Genomic DNA, 8,170 nt, shown 5'->3' on the forward strand with positions numbered 1-8,170 from the left:
AGCAACAGAGCTGAGAGTCAGTGGCTTAAGTACAAGCCACACTCAGGAGTGGGAGATCAGACCTGAGAGGCTCAGACCCCTGGGGCCTTCAGCAGGTGTTTCCTCCATCCTTGCACACCTGTGGCCCTCCCCAGGGAGTATGGCCTTTGTGTTCATTAGTACCAGGTTGGGAGGTATGATGTATTACAGGAGGGTGTAGGGAAGGAACTATGGAGTTTGCCTTAGGTAATGATAATGGTAATGCCCTGTGTGCACACCAGGTAGGTACTGAAGGAATAATACCTAGCCCCATTTCTCAGAGGAGTAAACTGAGGTACTAAAGAAATAATGCTCATCCCCATTTCCCAGAGTGGTGAACTGAGCCTCAGAGAAATTGAGAAGCTCTCCCTGGTAATGCTTACAATAAAGGGATTGGAGCTGAGATCCAATCAGAGGTCCCCAGGTTCAGGACCAAGTCCTGGAAATCTGCCCTATAAGATCTATGGCAACCTGAGGTAAGCTCCCCAAGCTCCCCAAGGGGTTAATACCTCTTAATCAATGCTTGCTCCAATTCCCCCTCACCCTTCACTCCATTCCCTCCTATTTCCCTGTTGAGTGAAATGTGTTTCTGTGTGTTTCTATTCTTCCTTCTCTTGACCAGTTGTCACCATCTCCTCACCTTTGGAGTCTTTCCCAGTGCTGTGACACTTCCTCTGCCCAGGCCTCAGTTTCCCCCTCTGTAAAATGAGAGGGTTGGACAAGCCAGTCTCTGAGGGCCCTTCCCATCCAGAGATGGTTCCACTGTTCCTTTGATACTTGGTGTGGCTTAGAGACCAGTAGCAGAGGCCACACTCCTGGGACCAAGACCTTAAGCCCTGGATGATTCTGCTACTTTCCTGGCTAAGATCTAGGATACAGCAGACTTAGGTGGGGAGGAGAGGCAGAACAAAGATGGCCCCAGGCCAAGATGAATCTTGGGGGAAGGGTGCTGGGATGTCTTCCCTGGGAATGAAAAGGGTCACAAATCCTGGGGGTTAGAGACAGGCTGACCCTGGCCAATGTACAGAGAAGAGCCCCATAAAAGGTGTCAGCCCCCAGACAAGGTGAGTGAAGACAGGGAGTGTCTTTGGGAGTTCTGCCCCCAGCCAGAGTGGCTCAGGGGCAACCTGGAACATAGCTCCCAGGCAGCTCCTTGTCCACAGATGGGACCCACACAAACCTTCAAAGTAATGATTCATAACAAATACAGGACAGGCTTTGTTCCTCCTGTCCCCCCCCCAAAAAAAAAAAAAAAACAAACCCAGAAGACGTAAAGGATTCTCAGGGCCTGGAGCAGATGCAGACAACACAAGGCACTCACAGTCAGCAAGTCCAGTGAGCACCTCTGAGACCCTCTGAGGGCTTGGATGCCCCTGGAAGGAAAACACACTTTTTTTGGTAGCAACTGAATGTCATACCCTTTCCCATTGGGCCTGAGCTGCCCAAATTACACACTGTAAGAGCTGGGGGGAGGCCAGGTCCAGATCTCTCTGTCCATCATGAAGTGGCTGTTCAGGGGGTCCAGTGCCTCCTCACCTACTGAAAAAGAAGAGACACTCAAACCTAGTCACAAACATCAATGAGTGCTTACTACAAACTGCTGGCCTGCATGGGCAGTGAAGAAGGGCTATTGATCTCTCCCCCAGTCCCCTGTTAAGGCCATTGGGCCATGACCCTGTATTCCACTGCCCAAGGGCTAGGGGCTCTAGGAACTCACCTCAGGCTGCCCAGATCTTACAGGGCAGATTTCCAGCCAGTTCCCCTCCTGCGGACAGCTATCTCCACCCCCTTCATCCCTCAACAAAGCTATTCAGCCCCAGCCCAGCCATCCTCAGGATCCAGCAACCTGAGGTCAAAGCCACCAACAGATTCTGGACGCAGCTGAAGCCAGTCCCACGAACTGCTTGTGGCGCCCTCTGGTGGCCTCTCGGCTGAGCTGAGGACATTTAGAAGGAGTCCCAGGCTCCTGCCAAACCACAGTGGGACTCCAGAGGTGAGCAGAAGACTCTAGCTACACAACATTTCACTAAATCTCTCTTTGCAATTTAGTTTAAGACCCAGATGACCCAAGTTGAAAAACAGGCTTTGGGGCCACCCTGCTGAGTTCAGTTAAGGCTGTGCCTGGGACCTGGGTGGTTGCCTAGGTGGTGGGGCTGAGGGAGGCTGTGGAGTGGGATCTCCCTGCCCAAAAAGGTAACCCCTCTCCCCTGCCCCCTGCCCACCTCCCAGCAGCCCACCTGTCACCACTAGACTTTGTGCCTTCAGTGTGGAAGGCTCCTCTGTCAGAGGCCACTTGGGAAATGTCAACACCCTGTGATGCAGGGATGAAAAGCCAGTCAGCTGAGAGTCACACCTAGAGAAAGGAACCTGGACAGGTGCTTGGAGGTGGACAGGAGGGAGCTAAGTGGAGGGGAGGGTGACAAATCCAGAGCTAGTCCTTAGGATGGTAGATTTAGAGGGACCTTAGTCATTGCCTGGTCCAATGTCATCACTTGACAGATGAGAAAACTGAGGCTCAGCACAAATTTCAAGTGAAGTCACTGTCCAAGGCCACCCAGGAAGGAGCAGAGCAAGGAGTCAAAGTGAGGTCCTCTAACTCTCCATGAAGAGCTCAGATAAACCAGATGGCCATTTTGTCTGCACTCAAGTCTATGTATCTATTACCTTAAGTCTATTATATAATTTGTTCATTCATCCATTTCTCAGATTACCATTCTTTGCTACCTCAAAAAGAGCTACAAATATTTTTTTGCACCCTAGAATTTTTTCTCTTAGGATTAATACCTTTTAATCAATGCTCTCTCTAATTCACCCTCACCCTTCTCCTCTTTCCCTCCTATTTCCCTGTTGAGTGAAATGTGTTTCTGTGCCCAACTCTTGTGTGTGTTTCTATTTTTCCTTCTTTTGACCAGTTCAGCTGAGAGTGTTCACTGCTCCGACACCTCCTCTACTTTCTGTATTGATTGAGCTATTATGGTGACAGGGACACAAAGGAAGAGAATGATTCCAAAACATTTATGAACAAAGCCTCAGAGAAAAACACAGCTTGGACACAAACTCAACTAGAATTCCTGGGAGAAATGAAGTACCTGCCCAAACAACAAACTTCATGAAAGTTAGAATAGATCAAAGGGAAGCCAATGACTCCATGAGGCAGCAAGAAATATTAAAAGGCTGAGAAAAATTGGAGGAAAATGTAAAATATCCCATAGGAAAAACAACCAACCTAGAAAATAAATCAGGGAGAAAACAAATTAAGACTTATTGAACTATCTGAACACCATGACCCAAAAAGAGCCTAGACATCCTGTTAAGAAGAAATTGCCCACATCTCTTAGAACAAAAGGGCAAAGCAGAAATAGAAGAAAACCACAGGTGACCTTCTGAAAGAAACCCCAAAGTAGAAACTCCCAGGATCATCATAACCAAAATCTAGAGCTTCCAGGTCAAAAAAAAAAAACTGCAAGTGGACAAATAGAAAATTTCAAGTACTGAGGAGCCACAGTCAAGATCACCCATGATTTAGCAGCTACCACTTTGAAGGAGAGGAGAACTTGGAATATAATATCACAAAAACCAAAGATGTATAATCAAGAATCAAAACTGAGTATAATCCCACAGGGGAAAAAAAAAGACTTGTAATGAAATAAAGGGCTTCCAAGCTTGCAGGAGGAAAATACCAGAGTTGTAGAGGAACTCTGAAGTTCAAACACAGGAGTGAAGATTGACATAAAAAGGTAAATGTTGAACAAATGACAACCAAACAGGGATAAACTGCTAACATTCAAACACAGGGAGGTAATGCATATGTCCCCTTTGAGCCCCATCACCATCAGGACTCAGAGAAGGGAGTCCAATTGGCCAAGGTTTGGGAGCGGCTCTTAAGAGAAGGATGACGATCTTAAGAAAAGGAGAGGGGAAGAGGAATGCACTGTGGGAGGAGGTAGAGGAAAGGAAAAATTAGGGGAAATTAGTGCATGTGATGGGGTACACAAGTGGATATCAACACAGATAAGGTGGAGGAGGTAATGGAGTCGTGGACACTCAGCTGAACTGGTCAAAAGAAAGAAGAATAGACACATACAACATAGACTTGGGCACAGAAACACATTTCACTTAAAAAAGAAATAAGAGGAAAGGAGAAAAGGGTGAGGGGGAATTAGAGAGAGCATTGATTAAGAGGGACTAATCCTAAAAGAAAAATTTCTAAGGGTGCAAAGAAAATTAGTAGCTCTTTTTGAGGTAGCAAAGAATGGGAATCTGAGAACTGGATGAATGAACAAGTTATATAACAGATGTAATGTAACATATGCACATACTTATACATATACAATACCTGTATGTACATGCACATACATGTATATATACTCTAAACACACACATATATACATAGTACATATATGTGTACATCTTGGGGAAACCTCATGATCCTATAGGATCCCATAAGCCTTGCAACTCCACCTCATCACCTTAAAACTCCATTCATCATTTCTCTATACATCCATCCATTCATCATCTATCTACCTACCTATCCATCCATCAGTCTACTGGACACCCAGTCTGAGATGTCTGGAAGGCAGTTGGAGATGGGAGGCTGGAGGTCAGCAGAGAGGTTGGGGCTGGATAGGCAGACGTGAAGATCATCAGCGCTGAGATGGTCACTAATTCTCTGCTTCCCACCGCCACACCTCAATCCCTTCAGCAGTATCTCTCCTCCCTTCCTCCATGGCGCCACTCTCTGATGAAATTGTGGCCGTTTTCCTGCCCTCAAACTGTGCCCCTAACCCAATCACCTGCTGTTTGTCGCTTCTACCATCCCCACTCCCTTCATCTTTAATCTCTCTAGGCACTGGCTCCCACCAACCTGCCCAGGCTTCTTTACCATTTGCTGTGTGTTCATTGTAGATCTGGAATTAGGTGGGAAAGGGGTCAAAGTTTGGAGTATTTCCCTTCCCCCAGAAATGATAATGTGATCAGGAGTTAGATAGAACCCAGTCACATCCCCTAGATAAACAATATTTAAGGGACCAGATAGATATACTTGTACCCTGGTACCTCTCTCTGAGGAGAGCAGAGCCGTGGCCTCTGCCCTAGCCTCCTGTTTTCCCTCCTGGCAGGATGAGAATCTCCCTTGAGAAAGGTAGGGGAGAGAGGGCTGGAAAGGCCTCTTCTGCCACAGGCCCCTCACCAAGTTTAGACCTCCCTACACACCTGGGGCACACTCTCTATTCACTACATGTCTCCCAAGGGACCCCATTCTCTTCTCTCTCTTTTTGTCATGTGGGCATCAGCTCCCACCCTATCACCTTTATACATCATCCCTTCTTGAACCCCTCCCATAAGACCAAGTACACACTGGACGTCTTCACATGAGTGTCCTGGAAGCGTCTCAAATTAAACATGTTCAGAACATACTCTTGTTCTCCAAAACCTGCCTACCTTCCAGACTTGCTTATTTTTGTCAAGGGCCTTGCCTTTCACCTGGGCTTATAATCTGGGAGTCCTCCTCAATGTTTCCCTCTCCTTTGTCCCCTCTTCCCATTTGCAGTAAGCTGTCAAATCCTATGTTTCTGCCTTCATATCCCCTTCCCCTTCTTTCTACTCAAGTCACCATCCTGGTTCAGGCCCTTGTCACCTTTCATCTAGCTTCTTTGCAAAGCCTCCTAACTGGTCTCCCTCCCTCCCCTCCCTTTGTTCCTTCCTTCTTCCCTTCCTCCCTCCCTTCATCACTTCCTTCTTTCCTTTATTCTTTCATTCTTTCCATCCCTCTTCTCTCTGTCCCTCCCTCCCTTCCTTCCTCTCTCCTTCTCTCCTTCTCTCCCTCCCTTCCTTCCTCCCTTCCTCCCTCCCTCCTTCCTTCCTTCACCCTTCCCTCTCTCCCTCCTTTCCTTCCTTCCTTCCTTCCTTCCTTCCTTCCTTCCTTCCTTCCTTCCTTCCTTCCTTCCTTCCTTCCTTCCTTCCTTCCTCCCTCCCTTCCTTCCTTCCTCCCTCCCTCCCTCCCTTCCTTCCTCCCTCCCTCTCTCCTCCCTCCCTCCTTCCTTCCTTCCTTCCTTCCTTCCTTCCTTCCTTCCTTCCTTCCTTCCTTCCTTCCTTCCTTCCTTCCTTCCTTCCTTCCTTCCTTCCTTCCTTCCTTCCTCCCTCCGTCCCTCCCTCCCTCCCTCCCTTCCTTCCTTCCTTCCTTCCTTCCTTCCTTCCTTCCTTCTTCCTTTCTTCCCTCCCTTCCTCTCTCATTCTCCCCCTCCCTCCCTTCCTCCTTAATTTCCTCCCTCCCTTCATCATTTCCTTCCTTTCTTTGTTCTTTCCTTCCTCCCTTCCATCCCTCTCTCCCTCCTTCCCTCCCTCCATCTCCCCTTCCTTTAAAACACAAAAAGCCAATCTGTGTTTGCCTTAGCAAATTCTCTAGATGGCTCAATCCAACCACAGGAGAATAAAGGGACATCTGTGAATGTGCAGTTCCTAGCTTGCTGTGTGTCCTGGCCATGGACTGCCCCTCTTTGTGCCTCAGTTTCCTCATCCATAGGCCAGGAGGGCTTGTCTCAAATGATCCCTTTGCTGCAGTTCTAAAGGCTTTCTCTGAAATTTGGGATTTGCTGCAGTTCTAGAACGAGGCCTCTGGGGGGCTCCCTCATCCCACAAATCTCTCAACAGCTGTCAGATGGAAGGGACCATGGGCTCTCCTTTGGCCAAGCGGACGTCTCTGTGCTCCGGGGATTCAAGGGCTTGGCTTTTCACCTCCTGACCTGGATGACCTCACTGGCCCTTACACTGTCCTTTATGATGTTTGAGGCCAAGGGCTGTCCTGGACAGAGGCAGGTTCACTCTCCTGGCATCTCAGCCATTTAAGGGGAGATGTCAAGATGAAAACCCAAGCTCCCCACTGTCCACAGGGTAAAGCTCCTTGGCTTGACATTCAAGGTCTGATACAATCTGACCCAAACCTCTTCCCATTTCTTCCTTGTGTGAATGCTCAGCTGGCTCAGAATGGGGAAGGGGAGACAAGCATTTAACGAGTACCTGCTATGTGTCAAGCACTTTACAAACATTATCCCATTTTCTCCTCACAATAACTCTGGGAGGAAGATGCTATCATTATTTCCATTTATAATTGAGGAAACTGAGGAAGGCAGAGGTTAAATGGCTTGCCTAGGGCCACAAAGCTAGTAAGTGTCTGAGGCCAAATTGGGACTCGGGTCTCCAGGCTCCAGGCCTCATGCTCTGGTCCACAGCACCACCTAGCTGCTCCCATGAGAACATAACAAGTTTTTAAAAAACCATTAATACCGTAATGCAAGAATACTGACCAGAATCTTTTAACAAAAGCCAAACAAGGTGACAATCAGAAGAATCCACAGATCACCTTCAGAAAGGAAAAAAACCACAAACAGCACAACCCTGTGCTGCACATGCCAAGACACAGGGTGCTAAATTTAAATGATAATTTGAGTAACAATCCCACTAGCAAGCAACCAATTCTGCAGGTGACCAGGAGAAAGCCACTTATATATAAAAGAAAGGAAATTCAAGAGACACAGAGCTATTCTGCACCCACCTGAAACCACAGGAGGGGATAGAAAAGGCTCCTAAGAGCAAAGGAGATTGAGGGACGACCCCAAATGACACACGATGCATGCTTGAGGCTTCTCCTTAATGAAAAAGCTAAATATTCAGTGAAAAAAGCTGTCAGGAATGCTTCCAGACAGAAAAACAGACAGGAACAAACCACTTGCTTCTTGAACTCTCCTGAGAACAGAAGCACAAGAAGGGCAAAAACACAGTAACTTAGGAGAGTAACAACAAAATCACAGAAGAGAGAGACAATTCACAGATTTCTTTCTAAATGTACCCAACAGAGTAACGACGGAAGCAGAAATCAAATACGAGTGGTGATGGAGAAAGGGGCCTGAAACTTTGTGGAAGAAACCTCATGACATCCCACCTCAGGCAGGTGAATCAATGTATGTGTGAGAGTGTATTGTAAGTGAGTGTGAATGTGAGTATGTGTGTGTGTACAAATGTGTCTGTGAGTGTGTTGTGTGTGTGAGTGTGTATGTGTGTGTGTGAGAGCGTATTGTGAGTGAGTGAGTGTGTGAGTGGGTGCTGTGTGAATGTCTGTGAATGTGTGTATGTTGTGTGTGAGTGTATGTGTGTGTGA

At 47.3% G+C, this 8,170-nt stretch overlaps 1 long non-coding RNA gene across 1 annotated transcript; it reads right to left on the bottom strand.

Annotated features, from left to right (window-relative positions):
* Positions 1–1,268: 1,268 nt before the first annotated feature.
* LOC110217636 (uncharacterized) lies at positions 1,269–6,740 on the bottom strand. The gene is made up of 3 exons (XR_013486432.1): positions 6,405–6,740; positions 4,547–4,637; positions 1,269–1,557 (listed from the first exon to the last, which is right to left on the bottom strand). It is a non-coding gene; the product is annotated as an uncharacterized LOC110217636 (long non-coding RNA).
* Between the last annotated feature and the right edge of the window lie 1,430 nt (positions 6,741–8,170).

This window comes from Phascolarctos cinereus, unplaced genomic scaffold, assembly GCF_003287225.1.
Source record: "Phascolarctos cinereus isolate Bilbo 61053 unplaced genomic scaffold, phaCin_HiC Scaffold_1;HRSCAF=81, whole genome shotgun sequence".
Lineage (NCBI taxonomy): Eukaryota > Metazoa > Chordata > Mammalia > Diprotodontia > Phascolarctidae > Phascolarctos > Phascolarctos cinereus.